This window comes from Neofelis nebulosa, chromosome 10, assembly GCF_028018385.1.
Source record: "Neofelis nebulosa isolate mNeoNeb1 chromosome 10, mNeoNeb1.pri, whole genome shotgun sequence".
Classification (NCBI taxonomy): domain Eukaryota; kingdom Metazoa; phylum Chordata; class Mammalia; order Carnivora; family Felidae; genus Neofelis; species Neofelis nebulosa.
Window position 1 is genome coordinate 63,249,274 of NC_080791.1, and position 19,429 is coordinate 63,268,702.

At 44.4% G+C, this 19,429-nt stretch overlaps 1 long non-coding RNA gene across 4 annotated transcripts in view; it reads right to left on the reverse strand.

Moving 5' to 3' along the window:
* The window catches only part of LOC131487392 (uncharacterized), a 119,115-nt gene that overhangs the window by 89,783 nt on the left and 9,903 nt on the right, over positions 1–19,429 (reverse strand). For all 4 annotated transcript variants that reach the window (XR_009249718.1, XR_009249720.1, XR_009249715.1 and 1 more), the window contains exon 2: positions 13,662–13,748. This is a non-coding gene — a long non-coding RNA (uncharacterized LOC131487392). The remainder of the gene's footprint in view (positions 1–13,661; positions 13,749–19,429) is intronic.

Here is a 19,429-nt window from a genome sequence, read left to right on the forward strand (position 1 = left end):
TGAAGTAGAGCCACCAAAACAGAACTGAAAAAAAAGTTTTTAATAAGAATTTGATATTTGCAGAAAAACATCAATATGACCATCACAGGATAAACCTTAACTGTATTGACCTTCCTTGCACCTATTTTATGGTTTAACTGTTTTACTTTGAATGACATATGGAGACCGACAATAATCTTAAACATGTTTAGACCTTTAACAGTCTTGATTCAGCCCCATTCCCTCAGGGACCTGGTGCCCATCATTCGGGGCTCAGAGATCAAGCGGACTTAATTAAGGTCTAGTAAGTGTAACAAGAGCTAGACAGTCCCTTCAGATTGCCCATCTACTTTCTGCTCACCTCTGGTCCCCTAAGAAACTGCCAAAGCCCCTTGCCTCCAGGACTTCTGCCTCCTGCTTTGTCCCTGGGCCCCTTGTCCAGACAGGGACCACAGCTGGGCCCATGTCCCATGAGGAAGTGTGAGCCTGCTGGGCTAATTGGTAACTCCCAGAGATAATCTCCCAAATGACCAGTTCTGGCCACCTCTGCCCCACTCCATGTGCATCAGAAGTGATTAGCAATAACCCTCTTTGAAATGCTATTGCCAAACACTAATCCACATGAACAGTATAACAGATAAACAAACCAACTTCTACTTTTACCCAGATCCCCTGGGAACATAGTACAGTGTCCAAAGTAAATATGATTATGGAAGAAACCAGTGCAATGGATATAGGAAATTGTGACTCACCATCCCATTCCCATTCCCAGCCCTCTCAGAACCTTTTGTTCCCTCTATTTTGGGCCCAGTAGGCTCCGCTGCACTTGACCAGGCTGCCCATGGAGGCCCTTTAAGCATCAACCATTGCTCTTGGTTGCCAACTGCCCCAAGGCCTGTTTCATCTTTCACAAACAGATCCTTCAGCATTAAGGCTTCCTTTCAAAGAAACAAAACCATCCCCTGCCTATCAAAGTCATTGTGGGTTAATCATTCAGTTCATTCATTCATTCATTCATTCAATCATTCTGATCACACATCTTTATTGAACTCTACTATGTACTGGGCCCTATGCTAGATGCCAGGGATACAACAGTGAATAAAATTGTCAGAATCCCTGTTCTTGTGGAATGTACCTCCAAATGGGAGACACAGATGTTAGACAAACTACACTGTTACTTATTTAATAAACAGTATGTTACATGCTGCAAAGAAGATGGGCCTAACATGTATCTAGGGCTATGCTGCATGCTCTGGGGGATTATAAAAGAAGTAGATAAGGCATAGGACACCTGGGTGGCTCAATCCATTGAGTGTCCAACTTCGGCTCAGGTCATGATCTCACAATTCAATTCGTGAGTTTGAGCCCCGCATTGGGCTCACTGCTGTCAACACAGAGCCTGCCTCAGATCCTCTGTCTCCCTCTCTCTGCCCCTCCTCCTCTCATGCACATGTGTGTGTGTGCGCGCGCTCTCTCTCTCTTTGTCAAAAATAAATAAACATTAAAAAACAGAAGTGGATAAGGCATAAGGATACTGTCAAAGAGTCAAAATCTAGATGGACAGCCAACCTAGAGCTCTTGCTAAGGGAGGAGAAGGTTGGAGAAATCTTACACTCTAAATAAAGTCCTTGAGAATATCCTGGTGACTGGAAAGACAAAATGTGGGTAAAGAAGTCCAGAAAACAGGGCCAACCAGTCAGGGCTGGGATGCCAGACTAGCACCAAAAGGCCAAACAAGAAAGCAAACTAAGTTTAGAAAAATGTACCCCCAGAGAGCTGCTGGTAGAACCAGCTGGATAGGGAGAGAGGAATAAAGGGAAGGCAAGGTTTCTAAGAGTCAGGGTAAGAGGCATGCAGGCTTCACACCAAAATGGGTTCATTCACTCATGTGTTCAATAAGTGTGCACTGATCAATGTCAGGCATGGGAGTCTTAGATAACTACTAAGATTATCCTTATAATAATGACACCTTCACTAATTTGGGAGAAGAAGGAGTGGCATCATGCCAGTACTCAGGTATTGTTTCTCCAAAGCCTGTGCCACGTGTGCAGTAGCCAGGAGTGGGCAGATTGCTAACAGGCCAATTTCAAATCATCGTACTGCATTGAGATGTAATAGTTATTTTTACCACCGACTTTCATTTCCTGCAAAAATCCTGTCCAGGTTTAGATAAAATTGGGTTTAACCTTTGAGAGTGTGTATGAATATGGATGTCATGCATCACACGTAGTGGGTGGAAAAAAGATTGAGAATGGCTTATGCACATGGCTGCGAATGAGTTTAGCTCCTTCGGCCAGGAAGAGAGCTAAGTGGGAGGCCAGCAGGAAGGAGCTGCAAATATGAATCAGGGTTTTGTGTTCTGGAGGCAACAATGACGTCAGGAGACCTCTCCGATGTGGAAGGAGTGGAGGTGCCCAGCTATAGGTGGGTCTGGAACTGGGAAGAGAGGAAGCCAGCCTAGGTGCCTGAACAGCCTCCGAGCAGAGCAGGGTCTCCTTATTGTGGGGTCTGCGTGCTGTCCTTGGAAATCTGATTGGTGGTGAACTTTCTATTTTCTCTTCCTTTTGATTCTTCAGAAAAACTCAGAAGTGCCAGCTATATTTGTACTTTCTCTGATGAATATGTATGGCCTGCATAATTTTTTAAAAGACATTTATTAAAAGTTATATAAAGATGGGGCCCCTGAGTGGCTCAGTTGGTTAAGTGTCCACCTCTGATTTCAGCTCAGGTCATGATCTCGTGGTTCGTGAGTTCAAGCTCCATGCTGACAGCACAGAGCCTGCTTGGGATTCTCTCTCCCTCCCTCTCTGCCCCTCCCCCACTCCTACTTTCTCTCAAAATAAATAAATAAACATTTTAAGTCATATAAAGAAAAGACTCTAAAATGATAATGATAGTTTGAGTTATACTCAGAAGAATTAAAGAAAGTTTTGGGGGTGCCTGGGTGCCTCAGTCAGTTAAGCATCCGACTTTGGCTCAGGTCATGATCCCATGGCTTGGGAGTTCAAGCCCCGCATCGGGCTCTCTGCTGTCAACACCAGAGCCTACTTTGGATCTTCTGTCCTCCTCTCTCTGCCCCTCCCCCATTCATGCTCTCTGTCTCTCTCTCTCTCTCTCTCTCTCTCAAAGGATGAATAAACTTAAAAAAATCAATATTCTTTATTAAAAAAATAATAATAAAACAAAGAAAAGTTTACCCACATTTCCAGAAGAGTTGTAAAAAAATGAGTTCAACCCCAGTTAGTAGTTGGAGGCAGAGGTGGGCAAGCACTTTTTAGGTCAGAAAACTCCAAGGTTGTGGGGAAGGTGGGACAGGGCAAGTCAGGGTCCTTGGCCAGCTCCCTACCCCCACCGCCAGAATTCTTCTTCCAGAACACCCCTCTGCTAGACCTCCCGGAGGTTCTACAGTGGCTTTTCCCCACGAAGGAAGTTGCTTCCATTACAGATGGATAATGGTGGCCAGGGAGACAGTAGGGAGAATATCCAGCTCTAGGCCTCAAAAGCCCTGCAAATTCAGAGGGAAGCCGGGGTAGGCTAGTGAACAGGATGTGCCACCCAAATGTATGGCATCCCTTCCCTCCACCTCCATCAGGCCACATCTGTGAGAACAAGCCCACACTCCAACTCACCTATGGAATTGTCCTTGACTCTTTTGGCCACCATGGACCTTTCCCTCCTGGGGTTGGTTATCTTGAATTTTTTTTTTTTTTTTTTTTTTTTTTTTGAGAGAGAGAGAGTAAGCAAGGGAAGGGTAGAGAGAAAGGGAGACACAGAATCCAAAGCAGGCTCCAGGCTCTGAGTTGTCAGCACAGAGCCCGATGTGGGGCTCAAACCACGAGATCATAACCTGAGCTGAAGTTGGACGCTTAACCGACTAAGCCACCCACGTACCCCTGGTTATCTTTAATTATTAAGATTAAGTGTCATTCTGTCTTTCCTCTTTTGGAAACTACCTGATATACTCTGCCTCTTTATTCATTGGGGCCTCAGTGTATTCTTCTAAAATTAATTTATAGAAGTTCTTACAGCAGCTCACTACAAATATTTTCCTAGTTTTTTTGCCTTTTTATTTGGGTTGCCTTTATTTTTCTAACATGCAAAAGTTTAAAATACTTTTTAAAAAAAATTTTTTACATTTATTTATTTTTGAGAGACACTGCAAGTGAGGGAGGGGCAGAGAGACACACACACAGAATCTGAAGCAGGCTCCAGGCTCTGAGCTGTCAGCGCAGAGCCCGACATGGGGCTCGAACCCATAGAACTGTGAGGTCACAACCTGAGCTGAAGTTGGGCACCCAGCAAACTGAGCCACCCAGCTGCCCCTGAAATACTTCTAGTCAAGTCAGTTAACCTTCCCCTTGGTGTCAGCTTCTGTTGCTTCTAAGATGGAAATTTACTTCCTTCTAGAGACTTGATAAACAGTTTAGTGTTTCTGAGGTTTTTAAAGCTCTTCAGCTCATCTGGAAAGCTCTGGGCATATAACATAAGCAAGAGTCAATTATTTTTTCTTTGATGATAGCCCATTTTCCCAGACCATGTATAGAATAAATATGCTCCTTTACCAGTGATTCCTGATTCCACCTTTATTTATTGAACTCATGTGTATCAGGGCCATCTTCTTTCCAGGCAACCTTTCTGTTCCAAACAACAATTATTTTGACACTTGACTGTACATTCTGTATTACTCTTTGTTAACTACATTCGAAAATGTCTAAAGAAAGAAATCACATATTTTCCTCCCAATTATTCATTCAACAAATACTGGTTAAATATCGACTGTGGGCCAGGCACTTGCTGGGTGCTGGAAACAGACTGGAGAATAAGCCAGGCAGTTTCTGCCATCGCTATTCTCACAATCAAATAAGCAATGAAGAGGGGCAGCTGGGTGGCTCAGTCGGTTGAGTGTCTGACTTCAGCTCAGGTCATGATCCCATGGTTCATGAGTTCAAGCTCCACATCAGGCTCACTGCTGTCAGCATGGAGCCTGCTTTGGTCCTCTATCCCCCCCTCCCTCATCCTTCCCCACTCACACACTCTCTCTCTCTCAGAAATAAACATTTTTAAAAAAATAAGCAGTGATGATAAAGTGTGGAAAGTGTTTAGCAGCAACCTGTTTATCTTACAGGTGATGGACACCGGAGGATTGAGCGGCACTAATGCAAAGAAGAGGGGGCTGGCAGAATCTGGGATGTAATGGGACCTGGGCCAGGTCACCCCTACTTGATTCCAGCTCCTGGAGGAAAAGAAAGAGGTGAAGACAAGAAACTAATGACTCTAGCTGGCTGTCTGGAGCAGGACAAAGGAGCTCCTTCTCCACGCAGGTGTCATGACAGCATTTCCATGTGATTTTCATTTCATTCTCAGAACCTTCCCTGAGACTGCATTATCTACCCCCCTGCCTACATGGGGAGACACACACTCAAAGTGTTTACATTACCCACTTGCTGGAGGCCCAGATCACAACATATTCAGGATGAAGGGAGGCCCTAAAGCATGAACACAGCCCCCTTGTCCTGGTCTCCTCCTTCTTCGGAAGGGGTGAGGGGATTGCTCCCATCCCTGAAACTCTATGCTTACTGGTCTCCTGTCATATGATCCTAGACCTGAGTCTTCCTAAGACTGTGCAGACTCACCAGAGTCCATGGACTAGCAGGGGCCTGGGTCAGACCTTGGAATCTCTGGCCCCATATACATCATTATCTTTTCAAGTCTTATATTCTCCACCCAGACACCTTTATATAATTTTTTTTAACTTTATTTGGAGAGAGAGAGTGTGTGTAAGCAGGGGAGAGGAGCAGAGGGAGAGACAGACAGAATTGTAAGCAAGCTCCACACTCAGCGCAGAGCCCGACTCAGACTCAATCCCACCACCCTGGGATCATGACCTAAGCTGAAATCAAGAGTCAGACACTCAACCCAACCGACTGAGCCACCCAGGCACCCCTCCACCCAAACACCTTTATAGCTCAGTGAGTTCCCATAGTCATCAGGACCTGCTGGTTGTTGAAGATATTTATGCTATAGCCTCAGTGTTTAGCAGCAGTGCAATGCAAACCTCAGTGCAATGCAAACAAATGCAGACTCACAGCCTTACTGGGTATCTTTTGGGACTTCTTTCCCAAATGCCTCCATTACCACCATCTTGTTCTAAGCAGGCCATCCCAAGGCCCACCCACATGGCTACCATCTTCCTTTGTACCCCGTGCTCTAACTTCATGCCAGCTGCCTCCTACCCTTCTCACTCCCCTGCTATACCACTAAAAATATAATAACTATTCTTCATGCCAGTGCTACTTAAGGTGTGACCTGTGGGCCAGTACCAGGCCACAAATTGTACCAGTCCATGATGACATAAGTTCCAAAATTAAGACTAAGTGCTTAGAAACTTATATAGCAATTTGACAGAATAATTATGTCATTGGAATCCAATAATAAAAAGTGCACTAGACGTGCCTGGGTGGCTCAGTCGGTTAAGCATCCAACTACAGCTCAGGTCATGATCTCATGGCTCATGGGTTCGTGCCCTGCGGCAGGCTCTGTGCTCAGAGCCTGGATCCTGCTTCCGATTCTGTGTCTCCCTTTCTCTCTGCCCCTCCCCCGCTTGCACTCTGTCTTTCAAAAATAAATAAACATTTAAAAAAAAAAGTTCACTAAATGCAGTGTGGTATACAGGCTTATATCCTGAAATAGAAAAAGGACATTAGCAGGAAAGCTACTAAAATCTGAAGAGAATCGTAGTTTAGGAAATAATACTGTGCTGATGCTAATTTGTTAATTTTGACAAATGTACCTTGGTTATCTAAGACGGTAACATTAGGGGAAGCTGGGTGAAGGCTATACAGTATCTCTATACTCTTGGCAACTTTTCTGTAAATCTAAAATTATTTTAAAATGAAACTTGTATTTTTAAAAGTTATGGGCTTATATTTTGTGTGTTTTTTAAATTTCATTTTCTGAGCAATTTAACTGCATTTTACAAAAGTGTCAGTCTGTAATGGATCCAAAATGGAAATTTAAAAAACAAAAATGGTCCCCACTAATAGTTGGAGAAGAACTGCTTTATCTGTATGCCCCCACAGCACTTGTCACCATGATCATTATGGAGGCTGATCCTGAATACTTGCTGATGACGGCCAAACCACAGGTGCAAGTCTGTGGACCAGTTACTGTACATTGTGGATACAGTCATAGCCCTGGGCCCTGTATCTCTCAAATTCAGGCACATTTCAGGGCTCAGTCACATACCCAATACTGTCACAGCTCAAGGTCAAGCATGGGCTGTGACAGGATCCTGGGAAGTACTGACAGGACAGGCTCTATCTAGGCTGTTGACAAGGTCCTACGATGTGCCTTTATTCAAAAAATAACAGAGCCCTGCTCTGTGGCTGTATCTGAGGTACAACAAAGCCCTGTCATGTGACATGGTCCCGGAATGTGACCAGGCCCTGGGATGTGAGGTACTGACGAGTTCTGGGCTGTGACAAGTTCTGGCTATGGCAAGGAACAGACTCTAATTCTATCTGAGTTTCACAAGGCACTGAATGTTATGCAAAACAACAGCTCTAATGTTTAGCGTGGATCCTGGTTTGTCTTGGATCTGTGGACTGGGATAGATGAACCGATCCAGAGGTGAAAGGGCATTTGGGTGTGTTAGGCCAGATTTCGAGTAAAGTTTGTTCTGTGCTCCAGAACTACTGCTCAAGCTTGCCCTGGCTCCTGGGATATGGAACAGACACAGGACTCCTAACCCACAGCACAGAATCCTCTGCCTCCAGGGGATCTGCCATGGACCATCACCCCAGGGAGTTTGGTTAGAGTCCACCTAATGCCCCCCGACCCCACCCTCCCGGCCTTGCAGCTCCCAAAGCTGGTGGAGTCTGCCCCTGAGCCTGTCTCAGCTGAACTTTACCCCAAGGACTGCTTGCCAGCTGCCCCTCTGTGAGTCCAGGCTGCATGGGGCCACAGTGCCACCTGCTGTCTGTTGTGAGTCATGCTGGTCAGGCCTAGAACATGCAGAGTGTGCTGGGCAGATTGGGGGCACTGGGAAGCCTTCCCCAAGTACCTCAGCTCAGGATTAATGGAGTGGCCTTCCCCTTAAGAACCCAGCTGCCAAATTTCTTGGCACTAAGGTTCAAGTTCACTAAGATTGCAGTGATCAGAGGACCCTGTTCATGTCCCTTAGTGGCCATGGCCCCTAGGTCCCAGGGATCAAGCCCCCTCACTCAGCCCCTAATTCCAGCTCCCAGCAGCCAGGGCCTTTTACTCAGGCCCCATAATAACCAGAAACCTTTACTTGGGCTTCAATGACCAGAACCCCTCACTCAGGCTACACAGTAACCAGGGTCTCTCACTCAGGCCCCCTCAGTGACCTGGCCTTACACACAGGCCATTCAGTGACCAGGACCTGTAGCTTATGGCTCCCAGAGACCAGGGCCCCTCAGTCACCTGCAGCCCCTCAGTCACGTGGAGCCCCTCATTCAGAACCCTCTGTACCTCGGCAACTAGACACCTTTACTCAGAGCCCAGTGGGCATAAGGAGTGGCATTTTGGGGAGCTCCTGGCTCCCTCCCCCTGGTGTCCAAAACAGAGGCTTCTGGTCACCAGGGATTTCCATCTTTTTTTTGGCCTTTACTCCTGGTCCCTGCTTCAGATATGGCCATAGCTGTGCCCTGGTCTCATGAGGAAATTGGGCTCTGCTAAGGCAATTAATCCCATCCCAGGAACTCTGGCTTGAGAAGACCAGATTCCATAGCAGGGCGGCCTACCCATTACCACCTGGGGCTCACTTCTGCTGGCCCCCAACACCAGACCACACATGTATGTGTCAGCCCCACACTTCCCCAGACCCATCACAGACAAGGTCTCCATCACATCACCACGGTCCTGCCATGCAAAGGCCTCAGACCCAGCATCTCACCAGGCCTGATACCTCCTCCAGGCCCTACTGCTAACTCTTCCCTTGTCCCTTTCTTCATACCCCAGCATGAGTCAGGCCCTTCCCTCCTTGGTCTTCATTCCACTCAAATTCATCTATTCATTCAAACAAACATTAAATGAGCCTCTACATGTGTTTGGAATCACCTAAATGAGGGCTTGAGGGTTTGCATGCAGGGGACAGCAGCACAGAAAAGGGCTCAGATGTGAAGGGTGAGGAGGAGTCTGCCAGGGGGTCAAAGGATACGAAGGTATTTGAAGAAGGAACTGATGTATATAGTACACAGTGGGCCAGGCTGTTCAGAGAACTCCATATCCATCCAGCGGGGCACAACATGAAAAGCAGGCAGGGAGGGAGGGAGAAGACAGACCTGAAGAGTCAGCTATGAGAAGTAGACTATGGGGTTGGAGGCAAGGATGGATGCAGGAAATCAGTTAAGATAACTTGAAGCAATCTACCCAAGACATGACACAGCTTTGGCTAAGACAGTGGCTGCAGAGGTTAGCAGTAGCAGGATTCAGGACAGATTTTGGAGGGGAAATAGATATGACTTGGTGATGGATAAAATTTAGAGCTAAAGAGAGATGAATGCTAAAGATGACTCCAAGTCCCTGGTACAAATCATTATGTAGGTTGAGGCACCTAATCCCTGGTTTGGAAGACTGGAGCAGTGCCAAATTCAGGATGAAAGATCTCAAATTCCATTTTAGAAATAGTTAAGTTAGAGATATCTGCACTCAGGAGCCAGGACTGGAGATATAAATCTGGAATTCATCAACACATAAAATGTATGTGAGGCTGTGATCATCTGGCTCTCAGGAGACAAAGGAATGCTGATTCTGGGTCAAACTGACCCCCCCAAAAAGTTCCCAGAATAGGCAGCAGATCTTCTTTATCACTTTGTAGACAGCTAGAGTCCCCTTTTCTTATTTTTCCCCCCTTGGTCAGAAGTGAACCAGTAAGGCCTTTGGATTCCTATAAGCAAGGCCCCTGCTCCAACCCCATGACTCAAGGGATCAAAGTTTTCTGTGTCCTCTGGTGCCTGGGAATAGCTGAGACCAGCAGTGCTGTCGGTGGGTCTGTGTCTGGATCCATGTGGCCATGGTCCCTATTTCCTCCCTTCAGAGGAAGAAACAGGATTTTTGTAAAAGGGATCTTGGAGGATAGAAGATCGTTCTAGGTATCCCCCAAAACTCATAACCCATAAAAGAAAAGATCAAAATTTTAACAACACAAAATTGAGATTCTGCATTGAAAAAACTACCATAAAAGAAAAGACAAACTGGAAAAAACTGAAACTCATATTAGTGACAAAGTCCTAATTTCTCTAATATGGAAAAAAAACTCCTAGAAATTAATCATATTAATACCAGCAGAATAATAATCCAACAGAAAAATGGGCAAAGGAAAGGGTTCAGATAAAACAATATACGGACAGCTCTAAATATGAAATGATCAACTTTACTTAGAAAAAGTACAAACTAGGGGCACCTGGGTGTCTCAGTCGGTTAAGCATCCGACTTTGGCTTGGGTCATGATGTCTCAGTTCTCGAGTTCGAGCCCTGCATTGGGCTCTATGCTGACAGCTCAAAGCTTGGAGCCTGCTTCAGATTCTGTGTCTCCCTCTCTCTCTGTTCCTCCCCAACTCCCACTCTGTCTTACTCTCTCTCAAAAATAAAGATTTTTTAAAAATTTCTTTAAAGTACAAACTAAAACAACTCTGAAATACAATTTTTTATCTGATCCTACTAGCAAATATAATGCTTTGCTATGGTGAAATTATTAGGAGACAGGCAATCCAAATATTAATTTTAAATGCGCAGGTCTCTAGAAAGACACCAATGTTTGCCTCTGGGAAGGGGAGCTAATGGGGGCAGGGGATAGGGATGGGAGACAGATTTGTTTTCATTTCTATGTCCTTTGGTGCCTTTTGAATTTTGAACCATGCAAATGTGTTATCTTTAAAAAATTTTTATTTAAAATTATTGTAATCAATAAAAGATTAGAAATTGAAATAAATAAATAAATAAATAAACTCATTGGCTGAGCCCAATTCTATGTCTGCAAACTGGGTTGGAATGTGCTGTGCCTCTGATTGGCCCATCCAAATCCTACACAAACTGTAGGATCCACTTCAAGTTCTGCTTTCCCCTGGAGCCTTTCTCATTCACCTTAGCCCACACTGACCTCTCCCCCCACAAACAGTCATCTTCTTATACAGTCTGAATCAGGTAAATACAGGGGGAAAAAGAACAGAGTTAAAAATTAGAAAGCCTGAATTTTTATCCAAGCTTGAGCACTAAGTCATTCAACAATTCCACATAGTTTTTGAGCTCCTGTAGGTGGAGACACTGAGAAGGTGAGAGAATGCAAGGAGGGAATGTCAAGTTCAATTAGCTCTTGCAACAGAGGCTGCAATGCTCTGCAATATCCCTGTTCTCTCCACTTTGGCCCACAGACCTCCCCAGGCCTCCTCCTTGCCCTACTTTCTGCCAAGGGAATTTGGGCAGTAGCAGCAGGCACTATTCCAAGTCTGGTGCTTCATGAAAACTACTTCTAAGCCTAGATCATCTGCATGATCCTCTCTCTTTCTCTCTCTCTTCCCACCCTCACTCCCATCCCCACCTGATGCCTGGATTTCAACATCCAGGCAATTCCAGAAGTCATGAGTTGAAGGTGATAGAATCTCCACCTACCTGCGTCCTCCTTGCTTCTCTTTCACCACAGTGGACAGTGACAAGAGCCAAAAGTAAACCCATATTGTGTTAAGACACTTACATTTTAGGATTGTTTCTTAAAGCAGCTAATGTTACTTATCATGACTAATACACAAGTATGGAACTAGAGTAATAGTCCTACAAAGCCAAAATTGTCCCACAATATTAACTATGTTTCCCTAATCAACTGGCTTTTGTGCTATCCACAACTTTCTAACTTTCCTCAAATCAGCAAATTCCCATCCACACTCTTCATTTATATCTTCATACTACAGTGATAGGGATCTGTCTGTCCAAGGATAGAAAACCAAAACTCTATTTTTAAGCTAAAGAATCAGACCACCTCCTTAGTCATTTATTACAACTCTAGATATCTTCTTACTGAACCAAGGGTAGAGAAAAGACCTTTTTTGTTATGTTAAAGTTATTCATTACTTTCTTGGTAGACACTGGAGTTTCACATGAATTTCCCCCCTTTTCAATGATGTCCAGTCCCTGAGGCACACTCTCTGAGAGGTTTACATGGCATCCTGATATCTACAACTATTTCCTAAATTGGAGGAAAGCTTGACATTTTATAGGCCTGTTTCTATCTGGCAAGACTTTCACAATGGGATGTGGACATTGGAATTTTGAGAGCATGGCCAGGGTTTGGACAACCTGAAAGCAAGTCCCAAGACTTGACTCTACCAGTCAGTCAATTAATCTCTCCAAGCCTCCGTTTCCTATAAACTAGGGATGATAACAGTACCTGTCTCAGGGTCATGTTGTGATAATCTGATTAAATTCTCAGCTTCCAGGCTTCCTCCTTCCATTCTTAGCTGCTAAGACACTAGAGCCCAGAATCTGATTTTATTCCCCACTACCTCCAGACTATGTGGATTAAATTCTGACTACAATAAATGAAAGTAAGAATTTGAACATTTCCAATCCAAAGAAATGGCGAGAGGGACAAATAAGATTTCAACATAAAGGATACAACAGGCCTGGCAAGTTCTAGAAGGTCACCTGCCCTACCCATGCTGCACAGCATCATAGGACTTGGAAAGCAGCCAACTCTGCAGTGAGGTAAGACCTACACACCTCAGCCCCAGTGATTTCTAAGCATCTTTGAGTGGTTGAAATGTCTACATCAGCTCAAGAAAGTTAAAACAGGAAGCCTGATTTTGGCTGGAGCTCTTCAGTAGATAAAAAGCAAAAGAAAGTCCATCATTGGCTACTAGTAACACTGCATACAGGGTCACAAGGGAGGTATAGATAAGAGATATTTTTAGAAGAAAAACCACTAAAAAAAAAGAAAACTGTTGCAGAAAATAAGACACTTGCCTTGACTCTTGGCTTAGATTTAAGCAAGACAAGAAAGATAAGGGGAATAAGGTTCTGAGCCAGGCAGGCAGGAGGCCCAATTATGGGATCTGTCCTTATGTCAGACAATGACTTCATATACTCTTAGGTAATAGAGGCTGAGATTAGCTGCCTTGGTGAAGAGGAAGCTCCCTCTCCCATCCCAACAAGGGCAAAATACAAGTATATTACAAGTTGCCTATGTGAGATTAAGCATTCTAAGGAGAAAGAGCATAAAGCCCTAACAAAGGGCAATACTGGGAACTGAGTGTCATAAACAGGATCTAGAGTTTTTGATGCTATTTGAAGCTAAGAGAAGAACCATGATTTCACATATCAGCCCAGATTCTTTTCTTTGCATCTTGAACTCTCCACTGATGCTAGGCTGGGTTAGCAGGTAGCTTATAAAACCAAGGTTCTTTCAGGGCGCCTGGGTGGCTCAGTGGGTTAAGCATCCAACTCTTGATTTCAACTCAGGTCATGATCTCACAGTTCCTGAGATCAAGCCCTGACTTGGGCTCTGTACTGACAGCCCTGAGCCTGCTTGGGATTCTCTCTCTCTCTCTCTCTCTCTCTCTGCTCCTCCCACTTCCCTCTCAAAACAAATAAATAAACATTTAAAACAACAACAACAAGGTTCTTTCATCCATCAGTGAAATCAGATAATGTGTGAACAGTACACTTACCTTGTGTTTGCAGTACCTCCTGTTCACAGGGTTTTCTTCAAGGCAGACACAGGAAGTCAATGTTGTGAAAGACTGAGAAGGAACAGGCTGCAGGGAAATGGAGAAAAGCCAAAACTGAGATGTCAGAGAAGCAGAGAGCAGGGAGTGCTTGAAGACAATCAAATATGTCCAGATCCAGAAGAGAAAGACCGAAGAGTGTCCATTAGATCTGTCCACCTAGGTCATAGGTGCCTTAGCTGTTCTGGTAGATTGGTGGGGTCAAGATAAGATGGGAGTGTTTTGAAGGACAAATAGGTGAGGAAGTGGAGACAGCATGTGTGGAGAGCTCTTTTGAGATGCTTCCTGTTTAGGAGAGCAGAGAAACGGGGATAGTTGGAGATCAGGTTAGGTCCAGAGAGGGGATTGCATTTGTTTTGTCCTACTTTTGTTTGCTTATTTTTATTTATTTATATTTTTTAAGTTTTTTTTTTTTTCATTTCTTTATTTTCAGAGAGAGATTGAGAGCATGTACAAGCAAGGGAGGGGCAGAGAGAGGGAGACAGAGACTCCCAAGCAGGCTCCAAACCCACAGAGCCCTATGTGGGGCCTCAGATCATGAGGAGATCATGACCTGAGTGGAAACCAAGAGTCAGATGCTCAAGCAACTGAGCCACGCAGGCGCCCCTGCTTACTTCATTTTTAAAGAGGGAGTGTCAGTTGAATTTTCAAATTGAGCAGGAGAGGTTGAAGATGCCAGAGAGGGGGAGTATGGCTGAGACTATTAATGTCCTCCAATAGCCTTTCTCCCAAATTCCATGGTAGTTGAATCTATGAATTTTAGCTGGATAAACGGCCTCCTGACGGCGGTGGGGCAGGCTGTTCATCCATCTGATGTTGACCCTGGCATAACAGTTCCTCCCAGTCTGATCTTCTCCTCCAGACCCCCAGCCCACCTCTTACCACCAACTCCTTGCAATCTGAAGTCCCAAAGATTTTTCTAGTTTCTCCAGGGCAAGGAGAAGGGGAATTAAATTACCTGCCTTGTTCTGTTCCCTATCACTGTAATGACATGAAGTCTATGCCTTGATTCCCCTTTCCGTTTTTGTTTTGTTTTGTTTGAGAGAGAGTTCACATGAGCAGAGGAGTGGCAGAGGGAGGGAGAAAGAGAGAGAAGAAGAAGAAGAAGAAGAAGAAGAAGAAGAAGAAGAAGAAGAAGAAGAAAGGGAGAGGGAGAGGGAGAGGGAGAGGGAGAGGGAGAGAGAGAGAGAGAGAGAGAGAGAGAGAGAGAGAGAGAATCCTAAGTAGGCTCCATGCTCAGTGCAGAGCCCCTGATGCAGGGTTTGATCTCACAACCCTGGGATCATGACCTAAGCCGAAATCAAGAGTTGGGGACCCTTAACTGACTGAACCACCCAGGCACCTCTCCCCTTTTCTTTTTTATTCTCAAAAACTTACTTAAAAATAAACATACACCCCAGATACAAACGCACCACTCTTAACATTAGCCCTTTGCTTCTACTTGCATTCCTACTATTACAACAATCCTATTTTTCCTTGAAATAATATGGCTATTTCTGATTCTCTAGAGGAAGGCTCAACAAACGTTTCCTGTAAAAGGCCAGACGGCAAACACCTTGGGTCTGAGGTTCATTGGGCTTCTGTTGCAACGACTCCGCTCTACCATTCTTCACACATAAATGAGTGAAGGTGGCTGTGTTCCAATAAAACTTTATTTATGAATATTGACACTTGAATTTCCTATAATTTTTGTATGTCCTAATATATCATTTTTCTGTTGGTTTTCTTTAACCATTTAAAAATGTAAAAACCATTCTTAGCTTACAGACTGTCCCCCCACAAAAAAATGGCAACAGGCCAGACTTGGCCCATGAATGGCAATTTTCCCACCCCAGTCTAGAGCTGGAACATGCAGAAAGGAAAAACACACACACACACAAAGAAAAATATTCCAAGATATCTCATGATAGTGGAATACTACACTGATTTTAAATTTTAAAGTAGGAGGAGTTGTCTATCACTCTTATCATCCTGAAGTTTTCAAGGAGGGGAAGGATTCTGTTCCATTCTCCAAGAGAAAACTCTATTGGAAGAGTACTTCTGGTCTCTTTTTCCTCTCATCGAACTTGTAACTCAGTTGGTGAGATGAAGCCGTGTTTGCCAAACCACAGCCCAGGCTCCTGGCTCTTGCTCTCTCATGGGACCTGCAGGCCCACATGGAGCATCTCTTCTTCCACTTCTGTTCTCGAGTCAGGCCTAGATTCTCCTCTGGAGCAGCTGAGTATGTGCATCCCAGGCGGTACAGCATGTAGGCCAATCCATGGAGGTGAAAGAATAATACACTAGGTTATTAGAACTGGTATTTATTTTTACTTTTATTTCATTCTCAAATTTATATTCTAATAAGTCATTAAAGAAAAACAATATGACTATAAATTTGTATATAATTTGTAAATGAAGCAACATTTGAGGATGAGTGCTGAAAAATCATTTATTCATAGGGATTTGCAAATAAAAAGTTTGGGTATTTCACTTCATTTTCTTTTATCTTTATTTTTATTTTTGGGAGAGAGAGAGAGCCTGAGTGAGGAAGAGGGGGAGGGGGGCAAAGGGAGAGCAAGAGAATCTTTCTGTGTGTGTGTGGCAGATGCTTATTTTTATTTATTTATTTTTATTTTTTTAATTTATTTTTTATTTTGTTATGAATCTTAAGCAGGCTCCATGCTCAACACGGAGCCCAACATGGGGCTCGATCCCACAACCCTGGGATCATGACCTGAGCTGAAATCAAGAGTCAGACCTTAACTGACTAAGCCACCCAGGAGCCCCAGGGTATTATTATTTTAGAGACGGTACTAAAGATGTGTTGCTCTCCTCTCCCAGTAGATGGGCCATGGGCCAAGCCCATCTTTTGGACCTATCCCAAAGTCTAAATCTAGCTGAAGGCTGGCCAGGACAGAAGATTCATAGAAAGTCTCACTGTGGCCTCAGGCCCAAGCATCCCTCTCCAGTACAGTACCAGGTTAAAGCAGATAGTGTACCTCAATCCTCGTCTGCCCCTGGGCATTTGCCCTCTGTTCAGAATCCAGTGAAAAGCCCATGTGATTCACTGTTTCCCTGGAACTATCCAGAAGTTAGCTCTCTGCCAGTTGATATGAAAAGATACTTTGCTAAGCAGAAGAAACAATGTACTGTTGTCTCCTTTGTGTATTTTGCATTACAAGCCTATAAACACAGACGCAATGGATTTATTGAATGAACTGAATTCAGTGGAGCACAAACATGCCTCAGCTTTCCTTCTGAACACAGCCTTCACACAGGCCCCACTGAATGCCCTTTTCACAAGCCCCCTCCCATGATGTCTCAAACTAATCCCATAAATTTACAGTCACTTTCAGATAGAAAATAGTTTCAAGTTGATAATTAACACTAAGCTTACTTCTGTGTATTGAAATGATTCCAACTCAAAATTTCCCCCACCAGCCTTGCACTTCCATCTCAGGCCAGTCTTGTGGTTTGGGAACTGGTAATAATAAAAGAGGTGTGGACAGTGCTTTCATTTTCCATCCACCTCCTTCACCTTCTGCAACTGGCTCCTCCAGAGTCCACATGGGGTGTGTGGGTGTGAGCTTATACTGTGGCACTGGCCTCCTGTAACTGAGCTCTGCATAACCCTCTGTATAGAGGTGTCTGAATATGGCTCTCTCTTGGGGACATGTGTGGATTTCAGAGGCCCTGTTAAGGATATGGACAGTGTCCAGTTCTCTGACCTGGGGGATGGGGAAGAAGTGAGCAGGAAGGGGTATGCACCCTCCAGTGAATGTCCTGAGTCCCCATGTCCTCAGTTCCTCTCTAGTGAAGCATACTCTGTAGTCTCCTCTTGCAGTACCAAGTGCCCCCTTGCACAAGGTTCCTTCCCATTCAGCTCTTTTCTTTGGTATTCATGTGACTTAGACACATACTGTTAGCACGCACACTACCCCATCACTGCCTTCTCTCCTCGCCCTCACGCTGAGGGCTACTCCAGCCGGCCTCCCCGCCTGAAACATACAGGTGGGAGAGGAGACAGGAGAGTCTATGTCACATATGAAGCTCTTCCAAGAGCTCTCTCACCATACTTGGCTGTGGTAGCTGTATTGGGATTGCGTTGGGTATAAGCCTCTGCAACTCCCCAAGCCTTTCTCCCCAAGAAAGATACTAGATTACCAATCACTTAGTGGTTTCCTTAGCAGCCTCCTCCTGCCATCCACACATGTACACAAACATACACATACTTAGAAGAATCACAGCACTTGCCCCTGTGCTTAACTGCCATAGAATTTTTAGACTTCTTTTATGTAGACCAAAGGTAGATGTTAGGATGAGGGTGAAAGGATCTGCTCAGCCAACTTTTAAGTAATCCTTTGGGTATGTATATTGTCTAACCTTAGAGCTTTGATCAAAATATTGAGGCATCACTGGTGCACCTGAATGGCTCAGTCGGTTAAGCATCCAACTTCAGCTCAGGTCATGATCTCACAGTTTGTGAGTTTGACCCCCACATCGGGCTCTGTGCTGACAGCCTGAAGCCTGCTTGGGATTCTGCATCTCCCTCTCTCTGTTCCTCCCCCACTCGCACTCTGTCTCTCTCTCTCTCTCTCAAAAATAAAGATTTAAAAAAAATTTTTTTTAATTGAGGCATCAGAAGTCCCATTCAACATTCTATTACACACACACACACACACACACACACACACACACACACTCTATAGTAGAAACATTCTAGAAACATTCTAAAAAACACACAAAAAAGGAACCATGTTTCTCTCCAAAGAAAGGCTGTGAGTTGGGGTAGGAAGAAGCATTCTCTAGTTAAAGTAAACCCTTTAAGTACCTGAAAAAAAATGTTTTAACATGTGAATATATTGCATTTCTGGTTTTAAGAAAACTGGTTTTCAAAATGAAACACATAGGGTGTGGTCCTCACACTGATGTAACAAAAAAGTGTGGGTGTTATTACTCACATAAAGCAAAGCAAGGGCTTTGTTAAAGCAACTTACACAAGTTGATTTCAAGCAAAGGTTACAGTTTTATTTCAAACTTCCCCTCAAGGAAGCTAAACTTCCAAGAAACACAGTTGAAAAAATTTCTTTGGGGGGAATGAGGTTTTACTGAGGGAAAGGGGAGTATGTATATAAAATTATTAGATTAGATACTAGAAAACCTCTCCTTTCTCTTTGAACAAATAAACAGTAAGCCTTTACTATACCCGAGGCATCATGCCAGGGAGCGGGGATAAAATGGGAGACACTGAAGGTCTTGCCCCCCTACCCCCATCACTTGTGATCTCCTGGGGAAACCACTGAGTAATTGTGTAGTGCTGGGTGCTAGATGAGTGTGATTCGGGTGAAGCATAGGGAGGGTGCCCTGTGTGTGCTAGAGTGACTAAGGTAAAACTTGATGGACAAGGAACTAGGCAGATGGGGTTGGAAGCAGGTTATTATGGCTTACGTGACCTCAGTTCCTAAAAGATCACCTGGACTTTGCAATCCTTCTGTTTTCTGTCCTCCTCCTACACCTACCTTTAACCTCAGAGGAAGCTGCATCCCTTTTCTTGTGCCAGCCCAACTCTTACATGTGTGCTCCATCTGCCTATCAGCTATAACAAAAACCTTGGTGTCTTTAATTCAAGTGCTCCCTGTGTTCATTTGTTTACGTACAGATCTGAGGTGGCCACTTGGAAGGCATCAAGAGCCCTGTTCCCACAGCATCCAGGTGGTTCTGTGGATGCT